General features: G+C 42.5%; 1 protein-coding gene across 5 annotated transcripts in view; it reads left to right on the plus strand.

Moving 5' to 3' along the window:
* NPAS2 (neuronal PAS domain protein 2) overlaps positions 1-20459 on the plus strand; it is a 172065-nt gene that overhangs the window by 24907 nt on the left and 126699 nt on the right. The window contains exon 1 of one of the 5 annotated variants that reach the window (XM_053589937.1): positions 6474-6486. The exons of the other annotated variants lie outside the window; for them this stretch is intronic. The gene's annotated coding sequence lies outside the window, so the exon portion shown is untranslated. Of the gene's footprint in view, positions 1-6473; positions 6487-20459 lie in introns of those variants that run through there. 5 annotated transcript variants of the gene reach the window in all.

Consider the following 20459-nt stretch of genomic DNA (forward strand, 5'->3'; position numbering starts at 1 on the left):
GCACAAAATAAAAATGCTTTATTAATTGGTCCTTCACCTGAGATATTTTGGTTGAGGGGTTGTGACCTTTCAGTAATAGCAGGTATCATTTAGCAAGGGCTTGTTTATGCCATCAACTGTTGAGAATGCTGTAGGTATGTTAACTCCCTACTTTATAGCTTATGAACTGAGACCCAGCAGTGTGCAGCCGTTTATCTGAGGTCACACAGACATGATTCCAACCCAGGCCATCCGTCACCCAGCCATAAGCCTACATTGACTATAGAAGTTTCTACTGCATGCTATCAAGGCAGTTAATTTTTTCTCTGCGTCTGCCTCCAAAATCTAAAAGAACTGTTTATTACATATATTTTTATTTTTCCACTCAAAACCCTTCAAGCTTTGGGGTGTAAGAAATAATTATATAAAAAAACCCCAAAGAAATAATAATGACCATTATTGCCTGGAATTTGACCTGAAATATTGCTGATAAGGTTGCTACTGATTTGCTATCTGTACAGCTAAACTTGAGAAAAGACAAGTGACAGAAAAGACCAAGGAGAACGATGGCGGTAAAAATAATGTATGACTAACATTTTATCTTGGAATGCTTTTTTTAATATAGGTCTTTTTTGGGCATTTTTTTTTATTGTGGTAAAATAATGCCATGAACTGTCACTTAAAGTGGTTAAATTTTACCACAATAAGAGATAAATATGTAAGTACAAGAATAAATATACTATTTTTATTTTTAGAGATGAGGTCTCGCTCTTGCTCCAGCTGGTCTGGAAGTCCTGGGCTCAAGCAATCCACCTGCCTCCGCCTCCCGGAGTGCTACGATTATAGGCATAAGCCACTTTGTCCTTCCTATATACTTTTTTTTTAAAAGCCAGTGATTCTCACCAAGGTGTGATGTCTGTAGAACTTGAAGTTTGGTGTGAGATTTTCCTCAACACCTGAGTGCTCCACGTTGGTCCCATGAATAATCAGAAAGCCTTAGAAAGACCTATATGAAGCCAAGAAGAACATAGGCATGCATCCTTTTAATATAAGAAATGACTGATTTAGTGGCCTCAAGAGCCACTTGGGTATCTACTGTGTGGGGGGAAGCTACATGTGCAGGTGAAGATGCTGTGAAGATGTGTCTTCCTGTGTTTAAAAGAAGAAGAAGAAAAGGATTGATGAACAGGAGGACCCCTGGGGCTCATTTTTCGTTTTGATGAACCTGGTGTCATTTAGAAGTTAATGTCTTCAAGGGGTTTCCCCTTAAAGGAGGAAGCAGAAGGCCTGGAAGGAGGCTGCATGGGATGGACCACCACAGTGCTGCACCAGAGCCTGGAAGATCCCACTGGACTCAGGTTTTCAGTGGGATTGTTACAGACTTTGCAGAGATCCTCGTTACAGAGCCCCCCAGGTCCCCAGTGGTGCGCTCTAAGCCTCTTTTCTCCCTAAGTCCTGTTTTATGAGAGGTGTGATCTTTCAGCATCATGTAGTGTTCTAGAAGAAACACCTGCATCACACTTGGGAGGGGAAAGCCATTGCAAGTTCTTACGGAAAAAGGGAAAGGGCAAGATCTGGGTTAGAGTTTGAGTTTTTGCCTTTCTGGCCTCCAAGAAAACTCACAGAACAGAAAAGGAGGAGTTAAAGAAGGAGAAATGGATAGTGAAAAGATAATTTTCAGAACCTGAGAATTTACCCATGTGATTTGGCATGAGTTCACCCAGGTTACCATGAAATGGTCATTGCATGTCTAGAGCATAAGCTGTTTCTCTCATGTACCCTGTTGAGTGGTAGGAATAGACCCATCTAGATTGCGAAGGTGATCTTTGCAGCTTAAATAGGTAGGTGTTTGAGAGAGTCACCTGCACAATCAGACAGGTGGGAGCTGGACATACCAAAGAGGGCATTGCCTTCCAGTCAGTGAACACGTAGATCTGTAGCTGGGAGATATTTTAGTTTTAATATTTATGTGGTCAAGAAATTTTTCCATATATCCAATAAATCTCCCTATTTAACTTTTGACCACATATTGGTAAAAATAATTCTATTTGGGGAAAAGCTTGTCGTTGTTGTTTGCCCTGAATTGCCCAGACCTTTTCACTGTCTTGAGTCCCCAGATCCCCTGCCATGGGGCACAGCCTGCTGTGGTCCAGGGGGACAAGGTGGGATGTGGTGGGTCTAACCACCTTTTCTGTGTATTCGTCAGGAATACGGGTTTCTCCATACATTTAAATATAGATGTAACTTGATTTTATAGACTGGCTGGGAGAGGAGTATGGTCAGTTGCCTTTCCTAAGCACTATTCCATAAGCAAGGTACATTTCATCTAGGTAGATTCTTCTAGAAACATTTCTGCTAGACCAGTGTGGTGCATTTGTCCAAAGTTAGCTCTCTCTTCTTTGGATTAGGATAATACTTGGGTTTTTGGGCTTTGTGTAGCTAGTTGTGTCAACAAAAGTAATTAAGAGACCCTAAATAGCATCTTTAGATAAATGTCACCTCCCTGACTAATGGTGACAACCAACCAGTAAATCCTAGAGAAAGGGGAGGCCGTTGGCCCCCGGATCACAGTGGGAGGAACATAGCATTCAGTAAAGACCAGCTGTTAGTGTGGGGTTAACTGTGAGAATCTGGGCAATTAGTTTCGCCTCTCTGGTCTTTGGTTTCTTCACAAAGGCTGAACTTCCTTGGGGTTACATCAGCTTTAAAATTTCTGCCTCAACGATATTCTAAATATGACTGTTATAAGATGGTAAGCATGACTTTACCATATTTGCAAAAATCCACATGCATTTCCTAACCATCTGTACAAAGAAATTTAAATTGTTAAATTCTTTATTTTGCTTTAAGGCAAGGTTGTGGAAGGTTTCAGGTACCAGCAGGTTTCTTAGGGCTAGAGCGTGTAACAAAGAGATTTTGAAAAACTGGAGAGAGGTAGGGGAGAAGGAAAGGAGCAAACACAGCCTTGTTCTGACCCCATCAGAGGCCCCATTGTCTGTAAGAATTTGATGTGGGCTAAGAGAATCACTGGGGAGGGAGAGATTATGCTGTAATGGCCAGGGAAAGAGGCTAGGCTTTTTGAAAAACAAAATATAAATTTTTACATCTTCACTTTACCCTATTTAGACAACTTAAATCCCAGATAGATCTAACTGTGATTTTTCTTTTTTTGAAAAGCAGGAGAAAATAGAAAGAGAGACATTTGTGAAACTCGGAGAGTAAAGAATTTTCTAAGAAATGTCTAATTTTGATTCAGAGAACAAAAAGAAATCATAATATATCAACAGATTTTAGTTAAACTCCCATACTTCATAAAAAAAGATAATCAAAATGAAAAGTGAGTTAACCAAGGATATTTGCTGAAAAGACTACCTTCAGAATAAGGAGAACTTTAGAAACCAAATTTAAAAAACCTAAGACTATAATCAGAGTGTCTCAAAATCTGACCCAAGAATAGGTTGAATTAGAATTAGTTTCCAGTGTAGATTTCTATGCCTCCACCAAACTCTTCTGCCAATCCCCCACTAGACTTGCCCTCGCCCTTCTGTGGCTGAGGGTATTTGTTCACGTGAGGGCACAAAAGAGGAGTAGTTAACAAGAAAATGGAAGTCAAGGAAGTACAAATGAAAATGATGAGATCATTTTTCATCAGTTTACCCAAAAAAATAAATGTTAAAAGGATGCACACCTGTGTCCACAGCAGCATTATTCACAATAGCAAGAGGTGGAAGTAACCCAAGTATTCATGAACAGAAGACTATTAAAAAAAAAAAATGTGGTCTGTCCATACCATGGAATATTATTTAACCTCAAAAAGGAAGGGAATTGACACGTGCTACAACATGGATGGACTTTGAGGACATGATGCTAAGGGAATAAGCCAGTCTAAAAGGACAAATATTATATGATTTCACTTACATGAGACACTTAGAGGAGTCAAATTCGAAGACACAGAAAGTGGAATAGCGGTTGCCAGGAGCTGGGAGAGGAGGGAAGGGGGAATTACTGTTTAATGGGTGTAGAGTTTCAGTTTTTCAAGATGAAAATGTTGTAGAGGTAGGTTGCACAATGTGAATGTACTTAACACTACTTAGCTGTACGCTTAAAAATGGGTAAGATGGTCAATTTTATGTTTGTGTTTTACCATGATTTAAACAAATAAGAAATTCCTCAAAGTACTAATAGGGATGTGAAATGGGCTTTCCTGGCATTGCTGTGGCATGTCATGCGTACAGGGAGAACCATCTGCACTATGTGTCAAGGGCCTGGACAGGGCTGAACCCCATAATTCTACTCTGGGAACTTCTCCCAGGGGAATAAGCCCAATGGAAGGAAAGGCCTTGTAACCAGTGCTGTTTGTGTTGTTAGCAGAAAATTGGAAGCTGAGACACCTAAAACAACTTGGCGTGGTTAAATAAACCCTAAGCACCCACTGGATGGAATCATGTGCAGCTATTGAAAGAATAGTTTCTGGGGCCTACAGAGCTACATAGGAAAATGCATAGAAATGCTAGAGTGTGCAAAACTTGTCTATAGCATGATCTCAACTACAGAAAATGCATCCCTGTCCAGGAAGGAAAACACGAAATGTTAACAGTGGTTGTCTTGGGTCATGAATTCATGGAAGCTTTAAAAATTTTATTTTTTGCTTTTCTAGATTCTCCAGGTTTTTGAATGAGTATGTAGTCTTATTTATATGGGGGAAGTGGGTGGTGGTGAGAACTCAAAAATGATCTTCAGTGAAGGGAAAGAAAAGGAAAAGAAAGCAATGACCTGCTGCAAGGGGCCTAGTGGGGGCGGCCATTCAGAGTCCTAAGTTAGTGCAGGTGGCTCTCGCAGCAGTCACACCAGGTAGGCACACTTGTGCTCCCCTTCCGAAGTCGAGAAAGTGAGGTTCAGGCAGGTTAGATAACTCACCTTGGGGTCCTCAGCAGGGAAGTTTTTGGAAGCCCCCGGGAAGAGGGTGTTCTAGCCATTTTGAGGCAAGAATTTTCCCTCTGTTTTTCTACCCACTGCAAGAGGAGGACCTCATTTACAAATGTTTGCATCTGTCAGTGCTGGGGCCACCAGCCCTGCAAACCTGCCCTTCTATGGCTAACGTGGGGAAGAAGGGAGACAGCCAGACAGCTTGTGATGAAGCAAAGTGAGGAGAGATGTGCAAGCCTGAACTGTCGCCTTACTGCGGAGAGCCACTGAGGCATTGCTGTCTGCCTCGGCGTCCCATGTCCCATGCTGCCTAGAGCTACAGGAAGAAAATGAGCAAAATAGCAAGTGTGGACCTTTGCCATCTGCCCCCTCCAGAGGTACCAGGGAGTTAGCACTAGTTTCTGGGCAGGGGAGTTCAGTGGGTTAAAAAAAAAATCAAAACAGCGCCTGTGGCTCAGTGAGTCGGGCGCCGGCCCCATATGCCGAGGGTGGCGGGTTCAAACCCGGCCCCGGCCAAACTACAACAAAAAAATAGCTGGGCGTTGTGGCGGGCACCTGTAGTCCCAGCTGCTCGGGAGGCTGAGGCAAGAGAATCGCGGAAGCCCAAGAGTTAGAGGTTGTTGTGAGCCATGTGACGCCACGGCACTCTACCGGAGGGCGGTACAGTGAGACTCTGTCTCTACAAAAAAAAAAAAAAAAAAAAAATCAAAACAAAACACTAATGGCTCAATATGAATTTCGTTCATTATCTTTCCATATCCTTTAAAAACGTTAAGCATTAATTAGTGTGCTGAACTTCCTAAGAGGAGCAAGAATAACTTGGACTGTGGATTTTAATTACTTATCTTATGAACTTCTAACATGTGAGGTAGAGTGAAGAAGCCCTGTCTACACCCCAGCGGACTTTCAAGGGCACTATTTAAAATTTTATAAGACTATCCATTATAACTACAGTGAATAAATTGTTGTCGTGGGACTATATTGATCAAATGTGGGCAGACAAATCTCTCAGCTTCTGTCTGAAACTTGGATGGGAGGAAACAGAGACCTGAACTAGAAGGAGAGTTGATAAGTACTTACCATTAAACTAATGAATCTTGCTTCTAAAAAAAATAGCATAGTGTATAAATTTAAATTTGTGTTTGTTAGCATTCTCTCAGTAAATTGTCCTCTGCCATGGGGTCAAGGCCAGGTTTGGGATTTATTTCCCTAGTTCTCCAGGGAAGGGCTCACCAGTGCCCTACCTGGCTATTTCCTGGGTGAATATAGCACATACCTGCTGCAGTGCTGGGAATACCAGGGGAAATCTCATGCATGCACGGAGGATGTGATTGTCATCTTTGTGTTTATAACCTCAGGCCTGGAACAACCTCCTTCTGTGTTCACTTGATTCTGAAAGGTCAGTGTTCCAGAATAGGCCTTTCAAACGGTTCGCAAGGAGGCCAGTTAGATCCTATAATGAAAAGGCGAACTCATGGCACCCTTCTGCTTCTCGAGGCAGGGTGCTGGAAGTGGGCAATGAAAGAAGACAGTGGACACGTGGAGGAGGACAAAGCAGAGCCACCAGGCGTCAGCAGCAAGGTAGAGCAGCTCAGCTTTCTGCTACAGGTCTATCTGCTGGCTGGAGGCGTGAGGGCAAGGATCTGAAAGCCACGTGGTGACCTAGGGAGGGAACAAGAGCTATGCAGCACTGATGAGACTTGAAAGATGAACGTCCTGCCTTTTGAGTCGGCCAGTGGTTCCTCTGCGGCCTGACATACTGCCTGGGAGATAGACTCCTGGGCTTGGAGTGAGAGGATGTGGCCGTGGGCTGGAGTTGTGGCTCTATCTAATGGGAGCGGCTGATAGAGCAAATGAGGAAACACCTGGCCAGGAAATGGAGTAGATGGCCGAATCCAAGGAAGAGAAACCCAGACCGGGGTCTGGGGGTTTGGAACTAGGATTTTTCTTTATCTCTTCATGGCCCTGTCCCGAGAGAGGATCTTCCTCTGATGAAGACAGACCTAGAATCACATCCTAGCAAGACCCGGGGAAAGAGAAAGCATTTTCTTCCAGCTTCTATATATCAGTCTCAGGGAAGGATTCTGATTGTCCTTTCCTGGTCACATGCCCTTCTCTTGGACTACTGTGAGTTATGATTGGGAGGCCAGGGCCAGGTGCTCACCCTGGGAGTGATGTGACAGTACTATAAGATCTCTACTGTTATTAGTACAGCCTTGCTAAGACTACATTATGGGAATCCACAGGAAATAAGCGTAGGCCAAAATAGCCAAAGCCCACAAAGCAGTGCCCTCCAAACCTGTCACGTCCTTTGATGGTGATATTGTAGGTATATTCATTCACCTGTCTTTCTATATCTGTGCACACCCAGCAGCTACAGAGTCCCTCAATGTGAGTCCCAACTGAGATGTGCTGTGAGTGTAAAATGCATACTGAATTTTAACATTTATTATATCTTGAAACAACAATATTTTATGAATATTTGGATGAAATAAGGTGTATTTTCAAAAAGCTTTTATCTATATCATTTTACGTTTTAAAATGTGGCTTTTACACCTTTTACACCTTTTTTTTTTTTATTTTTCGGAGACAGGGTTTTGCCCTGTCACCCAGGCTGGAGTGCAGTGGCCCAATCACAGCTCCTTGGAACCTCAAGCTCCTAGGCTCGTGTGATCCTCCTGGCTTAGCCTTCCAAGTAGCTAGGGCCATAGGCATGTGCCATCAAGCCCCCCTAATTTCTTTTTTTGTTTGTTTATTTTGTAGAGATTACATCTTGCTGTGTTGCCAAGGCTGGTCTTGAACTCCTTGGCTTGGTTTCTAAGTACTGGGATTCCAAGTAGACCTTTTAAATGACACGTGTGGTTCATATAGTATTTCTTTTGACAGTGCTTTTCTAGACTGTGTTCATGTTTCTATCTTGGGGATATTATTAATCCTTAAATTCAGTATCTACTAGGTCATGCACTTTTATTTTCCTTGAAGTTGTCTTCTCAAACTTCAGGGTCTGTTCCTTGAGTATTGGAAGAATTTTAGTGACTAAGTCAGCATTTGCCTTTTGAGAGTCCTGGACAGAAGTCTCCCAGCTTGTTTAGTCTGTTGTACAAAGGCCTAGACTGTGAGTAAAGCTGGAACAACCTCAGATTCAAGGGTAAACAGTGGCTAACAGATGTTCACAACTTATGGAATCTTATTCCTGGATCCTATCGGAGAAGGTTTATGTGTCTCCATTAGAACCACTGGCACTCAGTTGTACTTTTTCACTCTTTCAGGTTTTTTTCTTTCTTTCTTTCTTTTTTTTTTTTTTTGTTTATTTGTTTTGAGACAAAGTCTCACTACGTCACCCTCGGTAGAGTGCCTTCGTGTCACAGCTCACAGCAACCTCAAACTCCTGGGCTTAAGTGATTTTCTTGCCTCAGCCTCCCAAGTAGCTGGGACTACAGGTGTCCACCATAACGCCTGGCTATTTTTTCGTTGCAGTTGTCATTGTCTCTTAGCTGGCCTGGGCCGGGTTCGAACCCGCAGCCTCAGTGCATGTGGCTGGTGCTGTAACCACTGTGCTACAGGTGCTGAGCCACTCTTTCAGGTTTTGTTTCTACCTCCACATTGACCCACCAGGCATTTGGTCTGCAATCCAGATATGAGAAAGCATTTAAGAGCTTAATCAAAATGAGAACTCTTTGTCTACTTGTTGGTCTCATTCTTACCTCCTGCCATTCACCCATCCATCTTTCATCCATCGAGTTATTGCCCTCCCTGGTATGCCAGGCACTGGGCTCAATATAGCAGTGAGCCAGCCAGGCCTATTCCCCAAACTCATGGTGCTGGCAAACAGCAGTACCCCCTTCTGCTTTCCTTCACATCTGAATCACTGCCTCTTAACCAATTTTCTCCAGTACTCTTACAGGAAAAGCCAAATGCCCACTCCTTGGGAGGGAAGGTTCAGGTAGGGGTGTAGGAGGTGTCCACGCTGCTCTCTCCCAAGGACTCCTCTGAACACACCTCCCTGCCCTAAACTACTCTCTCCCCCGCCCCACGGGACAGGTTCTGCTTGTCAGGTCTTCCAGTGATACATTTTGATTAGATGGATTGGAACTAAGATTCCTACTGAAGCAAAATGAAAGAGCTTTGCTGGAAATTGGCATATTGAGAGAAACCCATCCCAAAACAAAACCAAAACAGAATAATGGATCCAGGTGTGCCTGGTGGCTTATAGTAACTCTCCCTATGATCCATTAAAAACCCTTTATCCTTCCCTATAACCCAGTAAAAATGAATCAATACCATAAATTAGGATTTAAGTGTCAAATGTTTGTTTTGCTCACTGATTACTACCCTTTCTTTTCCTGGATTAAACACTAGTTCATTTTTGTTTGGGAAGTGTTGCATTAAGCAACTGCCCACATTCTCAAGCAAAAGCTCCCAATGTCATCTGCTTACCCTGGTTTCTCAAGAACCCCTGGTCCTCTGTGCAGACCCGTTAGAGACCCGTTTTATCTGCCAGTAGATGTGGAATGTGGAAGAAGCATTAACTATGTTCATTTAGACCCAATTGGAATTAAATTAGTCAAGACTCAGGGTAAAGAAAAAAAACAAAAAAACATTTTCCCCTTCAGACTATCTGGAATTGATTTTGGAAGATTTACTGTTTGTAAAGAAAAGAAATTAAAAATACTACTACAGAATTCAAGCCGCGTAGCATGCTCTGAGATCAACACAGTGTGTTGTGTCTTCTTAACAACCAGGACATGGGAAGCAACCTAGAAGGAATGTGTGCATGGGGGCGGGGAAGTTCAGCAGAATCATAATTCATGCAAATCAAAGGGAAGCGTTCTTGGAGGCCAGGGGAGACTGCAACATGAGAACAGGGAAATGTGTCTAATTCTGCTTGGCAGCGGGATTCCTGCACCCTGACCTTTTCAGATTAGTTATGAGTCATTAAAAATTTCAGAGTGGGTAGTAAGACTGCAGCTGGGTGAATAAGTGGGGCAGGTGATGGGGGGGTGCACTTTTGTTGGAATTCGGGGTAGATGGTGTAGCAAAGAGAGAACAGGATGCCCAAGCTTTGATGTTGTTATTCTTTGCACTCTACTGAGTTTTCATTTGTTGTAAACATTTGCTGAGACCTTCTAGAAATAAAAATCTCAGAGCCTTCTCACAGGAAGATGGCTAAAGGGAGAGGCAGCCGAGTGTACTGTCACTCATTGTGAAGGATGCCCTGGGATGTGGCCACTGGGCTTCCTGGGTCCATGCTTGTTGAGGTGGGACATGCCAGAGCAGGCTACTGCAGTGAATTAGTAACTATGGGACGGGCCACCAGGCTTCTGTTTCAAGCAGAGTTCTAATAGTGAAAGGCCAGTGGGAGCTGGGCCAAGCCCAGCTGCAGGTGGGGCACGGTGTGTGCCTGTGTCCCTGCTCCCCTGGGCTGGGCAGCATGGGAACATCTCTGTCACCCAGCCTCTGCCCCGGGCAGGCCACACTTCACTCTGGAACTTGCTTTCCTTTGGTGTCCCTCCAGTCAACTCTACTCCGTCCTACTGAAACAACCACTTGGACATATTTTGTGATCTATAACACCTGGTCTCTCTAGAGTGTCTGTTTTGGAACACTCAGGCTGCCTCCTGGCATTGTAGAATAAGCGTGTTGCCCTAACATGGTGTATTTGGCCATTCTGGGTTACAAACCTGGTTGTGAAATATGGTTTTCTTTAGGAATCTGGAAGGAAAAGTCAGTTGGAGGAAATGATGCAGCTTTTGTGATTTATTCAGTGTTAACCAGTTGGTTTGCATAATAAGCCTAGATGAAGAGATAGGGTGCTAGGTCACTGGAGGGGGGCCTTGTTTGCTCTCTTTTCCCTCCTATCAATGCTTTTGCTGTAACTTATAGTCCTCACCGTGAAAGCCACAGGCCATCTGAATCAGCCTGTGCTTTCAGGAATCAAGGTGCTATTCACATTTATAAAAAGTGAAACTGAGAGAAAGAAAATGATTTGCTAGGCTGAAAGGTGGAGGTAGTAGTTAGACTTGAACTTGGATCTCTTGCCCTTGTCTTTATTGAATACTGTCACTTTCCCTTTGTCTTCTGCTTAAAAAACTACAGAGAAAAACACAATCCTTCCAACCTAATGTGCGCTCTTGCTTGTGTTATTTAATTTCCTCTCTGAGCAAGAAAAGTATTGTTACACTGAGGTTTTGCTGCGAGGGTTGCCTTCCGGTTGTCTGTGTGTTCCCTCTGCAGGGAAGCCTGGCCAGACGTAGGTGGCACTTGGAAGAATTAGGGGTGCTGATCAGGGAGCAATCACGGAGAAGGTGGTGGGGTGCCTCCAGGACTGCACATAAAAATTAATTACAGAAAAGAAATACATCATTAGCGTTAGATCTCACAATAGGTCCCAGTGTGACTATTATGTGAAATTAATTACTCCCTACTTCATTTTTTTAATCACCTTCTCTGTACTATGAAAATAGTCCTAATTACTGACATCAGTTGTTTTAAGTCATTAAGGGTGATCATTTTACATGTCAGTGTACTCATTCTGTCCTGTTTATTTGGATTTAAATATAGCAGCCTCTGCCCTCCGTGGGGTAATTTTCTTACGCAGTAACATGTTTATTAAAATTAAGTAAGGTTGCAAGATCAAGGTCTCAGGAAAATAAAGTATTAGAATAAAGTCATAAAAATTCATTCATTTGTGATTGAAAGGCCACTGCCTCCCAGAGTGGACTTCAGCCTGAGCCTCTGCAGTTGAGAACCTTTTTGTCAGTCCTTTGTTCCAGAAGTTGTGCTTTGGCCCTGGGAATTGAAAGTGAAGAAAAGAAGCAGAACTCAGAGCCTGTAGAGGGGTAGTGGGGGTGTGGGGATTATGGATAATCACCTAAATCAGGGTAGTCTGGGGGTCAGGGTGGATTTAACCTGAGACCTGAATGGCCAGGAGCACACAGGGAGCGGTGAGAACTTTCCAGGCAGAGGGAACCACACAGGAGATTACCAAGGGCCTGATGCTGCCTTCTTAGCATTTTGTCCAAAGGGAGTGGGAAAATGCTGTAGGTAGACTGGTTGGTTGATAGGGTTTGTGAACCTTTGACTTTAATACTGCAAGTGGGCTTCTAGATCCTTGAGTGCAGCCTTTTGATTGAATCCAAATTATGTGGAACAAATCCTTTTAATAAAGAGATTGCTCCTGTGAGGTTTGGATTCAGTTGAGGGGCCACACTCAGGGATCTGGAGGCCACAGGTTCCCCATGCCTGCTGGGTTGGATAGGTGCCTTATCAGACTCTATTTATACGTATCTTACGTCTTTTATTTAACCATTTGATGGCGAGTTGCAGATATGAGGCTTAGGACATTTCCTGTGTGTGTATCCCTGGGACATCATCCAAAGAAGGCAGTTAACCCTGATCTGGCATTTCCTTCTAGTGCTCAGGCCCCCGTGGGATTTCATAGATGGTCCCACTCACGCCCCCGACAGATCCGGGACCCAATGCAGCATCCCACGTTGCATTCAGTTGTCCAGTACAACTTAGTCTCCCCCATCTGGGACGGTTTCTGAGTCGCCACTTGGTTTGGAAGATTACAGGTCATTTACTTTCTAGAATGACCCTCAGTGGCGGTTTGTCTGATGTGTCCTAATGATCAGGTTCAGATTATGTATTTTTGGCAGGGATAGTGCAGAGTGATGCAACATATCAGAAGACCATGCTGTTGATTAGTCCCATTACTGGTCATGTTAACTTTGATCACTGGTTAAAGCAGTGTCTGCCAGGTTTATCCACTGAACTGTTTTTCCTTGTAATTAATAAGTATGTTGTGGAACACATTTTGAGACTTTGTAAATATACTATTTCTTATCAAGCATCCACCCCTTAATTTTAGGGTCTATGGATGCTTCTTGCTTGAAACGTTACAGTGGTGGTTCCCAAAAGATAAATTTCTAATCTCACCCTCCCTTGTACATGTATTAATCGGCAGTCTTCTCGAAGAAGGAGCTTTCCTACTCCCGGTCATTCATTCATACCTTTATTCCTTGTATCAGTATGGATTTGTAGATTCCTGTTTTATTCTGTGGATTATAATTTCGATGCTCAGATGTCCCGGATTTGGCCAGAGAGAGCCTTTTGTTGCTGGCTTTTGCTGTGTCCCCATCATTCTGAGAGTTCTTCTGCCTCTCTAAGCTTGTCCTCTGCTTTCCCTGCTCCAGGCCTGGAAGCACAGCCTGATTCCTTTTAGTGGAGAGTGGTATATGGAAATATTCCAAGCTGGACGGGGCCTGAGCTGATTAGTATTTCTAAAATATTTCTGTGTCTTCCCTGAAAGAGCCCATTGAAGGGAGAGGCAGGAGCCAAATCAGGGAGGACTCTTGGAAAACTTTTGAGTGTAGCTCTGTCTGGTGACTTGGGCGAGGCAGTAACTATGCAGATGGAAAATGGGGATGGATTTAAGGTAGATTTTGAAGCTAGAACTGACAGTTGTGATGGGCAGAGGGGAAGAATGGAGTGCTTCTCCTGAGATAAAATAGGCAGAGAGGAGGAACAGATTTGAAAAAGGAAGATCAAAAGTTCTGATTTAGGCCTGTGCAAGGGAGAGTTCTGTGTCTAAGCAGCAATGCAAGGGGCAGGTGGGCACAGGATCTAGAACTCAGGAGAGAGGCCTGGGCTGGAAACAGTTATCAGAGAATGGTGAAATTTGGCCACACACATGAGGACCCCCTCTGTAAATGCTTCTACCCAGGCCTTCCTGGGTAGAATAATTTGTGCTGCAACTTGTATTCTGCCTTGTTTTCCTTTTGCAATGCTTGGCAAATGCTTGTATCATTTTCATAACAGATTTAAAAGCCTCGGGGCACATTTTCCTGCACGTGGCCCTTGATGCGTTTATCAAGAAGGTGAAATGTGAACAGATTACTTCTTTGTACCATCCCATGGCTACCTAAACCCCAGCAGATTGGAGAAGACTTCAGTAGTATTTGCCACTTTTTTTGTTAAGAGATCCCTACTGGGGCGGTGTCTGTGGCTCAAAGGGGTAGGGCGCCAGCCCCATATGCTGGAGGTGACGGGTTCAAACCCAGCCCCAGCCAAAACTGCAAAAAATAAAAAAGAGAGCCGACCTGAATGATGCATGTATTCAGAAAAAAAAAAGTGCACGTACACACATACATGTACATTTGTGGGTATATATGTAGTACTTAAAATGTTTGCTGTCTGAAAATACATTATTTCAAAATTGATTGACAAGGGATTATGAAAAATAAAATGTAGATAAAGAATCCATGATAAGGAGGCTATAATCATGGCATTCCCACAACCCAGTGGATGGGTAAAAGGAAAAATTAGAAGAAGAAAATGTCTCACCAAGGAAGGCCAAAGTTGGAACTGCTGCTAAGTAGAGGCGTAGTTCACAAACACGTAGTGGTTTGTTGCCCAAAACTTGCTCCTCAGACAGACTGTAGAGAGGGATCTGGCTTTCCTGCAGTAAGCACAGTCATCTCAGTCGATGTGGATGTTGTTTGTTTTGGCATTTTTGGTAATGTTTACTGAGAGGGGGTTTTTTTTTTTTTTGGCCTCTAAATTAGAAACAGCTGGTTTTACTGATGTTCATGGAGCTGTTTATAACTTCTGCTCTTGTCTGAAAAGCTAAGTTGGGAGCTTTCAATGCCTCTCAGTTTAATTTTTATTTTAAATCAAGGTCTGACATTAACTATAGCCTGGCAACTCAAGAGGTGTGGTCAGGGCTGGTGCAGCTAGCAGCACAGCAGGCATGTGGTCATAATGACACAGCATACGGCTCAACAGTCACTACCCAGAGCGTTCCTTGAGGTAGCCATCTTGAATCCTTGGTAAACTAGAAGAGGAGGTTTTTGGGCTTGCCCAGGTTGTTTGCACATACTGTAGGCATGCTTTTTCCAAGTCAGGGCATTACTGGTTCTTTTTCACGACACCTGAAACATATAGAAGATCTGGCTTTTCATATAGTCAGTTTGGCTCAAAGTTCTATGGGGAAAGAGACAGCACTCAGCTTCCTCTTAGTGAGATCTTCATTTCATGGGGGTCCCATGTACCCTTCCTCCTTCATATCCTTCCCAGACTGGAAGTGGCAGCTGCTTGGGACTTATGTGACCCTCTCCTTACCCTACCTTTTGGCAGCACTAAGAACAGCTGCTTGTGGAGTTAATGAAATAGTGGTGTTGGGTCATGAAGTAGCAAGCCTGGCCTTGTGAAAAGTACATCCTTGCTGGTGAGGAAAGACATGTGTTCATTTCTCTTTGTCAAGGGTGATAGCTCATGAAGAACCATGTAATTGTGGCGGCCATTATCTGCTTGGTTCATCTGAGGTTCCTGAAAACCTACTTTGAATAGCACCCTCCCCAAAAAATAAGAGAAAGCGGAAGGGACTAGAGTGCAACTAACAGCTGCAGTGGCCATTTATTCCGAGTGCTGGAGCTCCACACAGAGGTGTAGGACTTTGGTGGTCAGCTACGTGGTTCCATTGGAGCAGAAGGGGCCCCAGCTGCCAGACTGTGCATGCTCTTCCTTGCTTTGAGGGTCAGCTATGAGAAGCCCCCCATGGGGTGACCCATGAGCCCATTCCTCAGTAACTGATCATGTCTCAGAGGGAGAGATTCTGGCAGGGAGAAAGACAAGTCTCACGGCTGCACCGCCCATGGACCTGCATATCCGCACCCCATGATCAGTGGGGTGTTGGCTTTTTTCAGGGTGTGAAGCCCAGCATGAGCTTCTGATGGGGAAGTATATCTAATGGGTCAGAATGGCATGTGAATGACTTTAAATAGATTCTTCATCTTTCCTCCTACTAGGCTAAACACAGGAATGAGAAGTTGCGAATGCTAAAGAGTTGCATCTTTAAATACAGCTGGACCATTTTCACACAACGGTGAAGACATGTTTTTTTGTGCAAATATTTTATCTTTGCCATTTTGACCATTCTTATTTTAGTCTCTTCCATCTGTGAGCTCTAATGTCTATATGTATATAATTCGTATAGAACTCCCTGCATTCCATTTGGTAGTGTCATTATTGATTGCGTCTCTCTCTGATAGGCAGTGTCTTCTGTGAAAGCCAGCTTTGGACCTAAACACAACTTAGTTTGTCACACTGCCAAATCCGCACTGAGCACAACTCAGAAATTGCCTGAAATTAATGAACAAAAACAATTCTACCATGTTGAGATTGTCTAGTTGTGAAAATGCTGTGCTGAGATGTTGTGGAGATGAATGTGTAATGCACTTGAGCTATCAGTAGTTGCTAATACACAGTAAACTGCAGAACCAGGATATTCTTAAACATAAGAACCATGAACCCAACTACAAATCTCTTCTCTATGCCAAGATATTGGAAGTCCACAGTGGGAAGCATGTTACCCTGCCCACCTAAGCCAATGTGATCTTTTGGACAGATAAACCTCCCCTCTCCTCTGGGGACACAGCCTGGACTCCTGTGTGCCCAGGGCAGTGCCAAGGCGCTGCTTACCTGCTGTGTGTTCTTAAGTTACTACTTCCCTTCTGCTGTTGTCCTTCAGGCAACTCATACAGTTGACCTGGTTCCCTGATCAGTGACTACTGTGTAGAACACCTTTACCTAGTTGTGGTCACACCATCACCACGACTTCTAATTAAATCATAAGAAAGTGAGGTCTTGAACACTCAGAACCCTAGTCAAAAGTCCAACCCTCTGAAAAGAAAAGAATCTGGAAATGGGGCAGTCCCGAGTACTTGGTGTTAGTGACTGATTTCCACCCCACATACAAGAAGTCATGCGTCCATTTGACTTAGAAACTGGAAGCCGTCTGTTCAGGAAGGACAGCTGCTAACCAGGAGACCCCTGTGTGGACTAGACTCTGGAAGGTCACACCGGAGCAGTACTGCAGACAGAAACCCTAGCTCTAGCTAAAATTGGTAACCATCCTAAGTGCTTGCCTAGACTCTGGCTCTGATAGCTGCTTATTTTAGCCTCTTTGCTGATTTCGACACCAGCCTGGGACCCATCCCTCAGCCTAACTTCCCAGAGTGACCGCCCCCCCCACCCCCGTTCCCTTCTAAGTGTTCATGCTCAGCACTTCCCTTTCATGAACCACCTTCCCTTCATGGTGGTTGGTCTCCACCAAGCCTGGCACTGGTCCCTACTGTCTGACCACACACTCTGCTGGACCCTGGCTGTGCCATCAGTGATGGTTGGAAGGTTGGAACTGGGATGAGCAGCATGATAAAGGAGTTGAGGCCAAAGAAGGGGGAAAAGAGAACAGTTGATTGGTGCAAAGGATTCCTATCCATCTTTGGCTTTTCTCCTCAGACACTCCTGACACTGTAAGAGCAGGCTACGCATGAGTCACTTGTTTACTATGTGATTTCGTTCCCCTCCCTATAAGAAAAATACTAGGGAAATAGAGCTGAGTTCATTTTTCTTTTATCCACCCTCTCTCTGCTTTTCCCTGCAGGCTTTGCTCCCGTCAGCAGGCCCAGAAATGTCCGCCAAGGCATCTCTTTGTCCAGTAGCTTCAGAGTTCACCTAGCACTCAGAGCACAGGAAAGCAACTCAGATGCTGAGTGCCTTCTTTACGAAATATCATGCCTGAACCTGAATGTGGGATGATTAGATTACATACTTGCCAGAAAGAATATATATTCCAAAACATTGACATTACAGTACCACAGGGAAAGGCAGGAGCACATCTAGGGTAGCATCTTCCTTCATTTGCTGTATTCATCCATTCATTCAGAGTACTGCTATCATGTGCTCGACATTCATACATCTATGAACAAAACAAAGATTCCTGCTCTAATTGTATTGACATTTCAGCCAGCAACAAATCATCATTCATCCAGCAAAACATCATCCAAGTTTTGGGTGAGATGAATCTTTTCTTTAGATTCTCAATAGGCATTTTAGATATTGTAGTTTCAGTACTGTTTCTTTATTTGCTTAGTCTAGGGAGCTGAGCATGAGTGGGGAAGACAGTGCTTGTTTGTTTTGGTTTTAGTTTTTCTTGGTTGACATAAGGCACACCATTCCAAAGGCAATCATTAAAAGTTAATTTATTTTGTAGCCACTGTAACATCCATTCACCCAACAACTAGTTGAATTTGAAATGGATGCTCCAAATCAACTGTCAGGAGAACTGAAAGATAGTCTACTCTGACTTAAAAAAGCAGCTTCCTAGATGGTCAATACTTGCTGTGTGCTTGAAAAGAACATTATTCCCATTTGGAGGTGCACTGTTTCATATTGTCCATTGGATCTGTGCTGCCCAATTTTATTTATCTTAATTTTTGTGTTACCTGATGTATCAGTTATGAGATGAGGTATGTCAGAAATTTCTGACTATGATAGAGTTTTCAGTTTGTCCTTAAAGTTTGGTACATTTTTGCTTTATGTGTTTTGAGGCTGTATTATTAGTTGCATACAAATTTAGAATTATTTTCTCTTCCAAGGAAATTGACATTTTTATTCTTATTTTGTCCCCCTCTGTTATCTCTGAGTTAGACTTGTAAGCTAATAAGTCATGCTTATTGCCTTAATGTCTGCTTGATATTAATAAAGGTAATATCAAGGTAACTATTGAAAAATAAAGATAACTGGTTTTTAGTATTTACTTGGTATTTGTTTCCCCTCCTTTTATTCTCAAGTTTTCTGTCCTAATGTTACAGATATGTTTCTTACAATCAATGTTTGCTAGATTTTTTTTTTAATTCTGTCTGATGGCCTTTTTTTTTTAAACCAGAGAGATTACTCCATACATTATTATGATTTCTGAAATATGTTAAATTATTTTTAGCCATTTTATATTATACTTGGTATTATCTCACTTTTTGCCTTTTTTCTCATTTTCTGCTTTCTTTTGGATTTTTCTCTTTCATCATTTACATTTTTCTCTATTAATTTTAATGTATACTCTCTATGCCTCTTATTTTAATGATTATCCTTGTATTTTAATATGCATACTTAACAAAGTTTAATATTAATAGTTTTTTTCTTCCTCCTCAAAAATACAAAGACCTTAGCATGATTATTACTTACATGTTAGTGTTATCCAGAATTATTTTTATGAAGCACAGCATCTTTCTCATCCATTTCTTCTTGCCTCTCAGAACTCTCACCTGGGATATTTTCCCTTTGCCTGAGGAGTATCATTTAGGATTTACTTTAGTGAGAATTTGTTAGTGGCAAACTTTTTTCCTTCATCTGAAATATCTCTGATTTTTATCTTAATTCTTAAAAAGATATTTTTGCAGGGTATACAAATCTAGGATGATGGTTCTGTTCTCTTAACACATTAAAGTTATTATTTTTCTGTTGTGGCTTCTTTGTTATCTCTTTAAAAGTTGGCTATCAGTCCGTGTTCCTTTTTTGATGACCAATGTTTTCTCAGCTGCATTTAAATGATCTCTTTGTCTTTGTAGTCTGCAATTTCTTTTTCTTTCTTTCTTTTTTTTTTTTTTAGAGACAGAGTCTCACTTTGTCACCCTTGGTACAGTGCTATGCCTTCACAGCTCACAGCAACCTCCAGCTCTTGGGCTTAGGCAATTTTCTTTCCTCAGCCTCTCAAGTATTTGGGACTACAGGCACCCGCACAATGCCTGGCTATTTTTTGTTGCAATTTGGCCCGGGGCCAGGTTCAAACCTGCCACCCTTGGTATATGAGGCCAGTGCCCTACTTACTGAGCCACAGGCGCTACCCTATAGTCTGCAATTTCATAGTGGTTGTCTCTAGCAGTAGATGTATTTTTGTTTATTGTGCTTGGAATTGTTAGGCTTCTTGAATCTATTCTATAAATTGTCGGAAATGTTCTTCTGAATATTTTTTTATTCCCATTCTCTCTAGTATCTCTTCCTAGAACTCCAGTTTAACATACATTAGATCACTGTCTATTAGACTTTGCTCTATCCTATGTCTCTTCCCTTTTATATTTTCCATCTTATGTCTCTCTATATCTTGCAATCTGGATAATTTCTTCAGATCTGTCTTAAACGTCAGTAATTCTCACTCTACCGGTGTCTCAATTTCACTTTAACTGACCTATTGAGCTTTTAAAAATACGAATGTAGTACTCCAGAAGTTCTCTTCTTTTCAAAATTCAAATTTGCTTTGTCTTATTGTTTTAAAATAATCCTTTATTCCTCCATTCTATTTTAAGTCCTCATGTTTATAACTTATTAAGCAAATTTGCTTTAGAATTTATCTGACATCATTAGGAACCTCATTTTGCCCTCTGTTGCTTTTGCTGGATCTCTCTCATAGTGTTCTTTTCCCTTGCACATTTTGGGAACTTTAACTGGGCTCATAATCCTTGGATCTTGATCTGTAAGAATTGTTTGAAGCCAGGGTTAAAGTTACTTTCCTCTAAGGAAGATTTGTGTTTGTTCTACTATATACCTGAGTGCTGTCAACCTGAAACAACTTGAAATTATCCCTTAAGGATTTTCAAACCACACCATGGAAATTTGGGCCTGAAATCCAGTTTAGGGTAATGATTTGAGAGAGACTATTTTCTCCTTGAGGTTGAAAAAGGCAAGTTCCCTTTCTGTCCCTTCTGTGGACAGAATAA

The sequence above is a fragment of the Nycticebus coucang genome, chromosome 4, assembly GCF_027406575.1.
Source record: "Nycticebus coucang isolate mNycCou1 chromosome 4, mNycCou1.pri, whole genome shotgun sequence".
Taxonomy (NCBI): domain Eukaryota; kingdom Metazoa; phylum Chordata; class Mammalia; order Primates; family Lorisidae; genus Nycticebus; species Nycticebus coucang.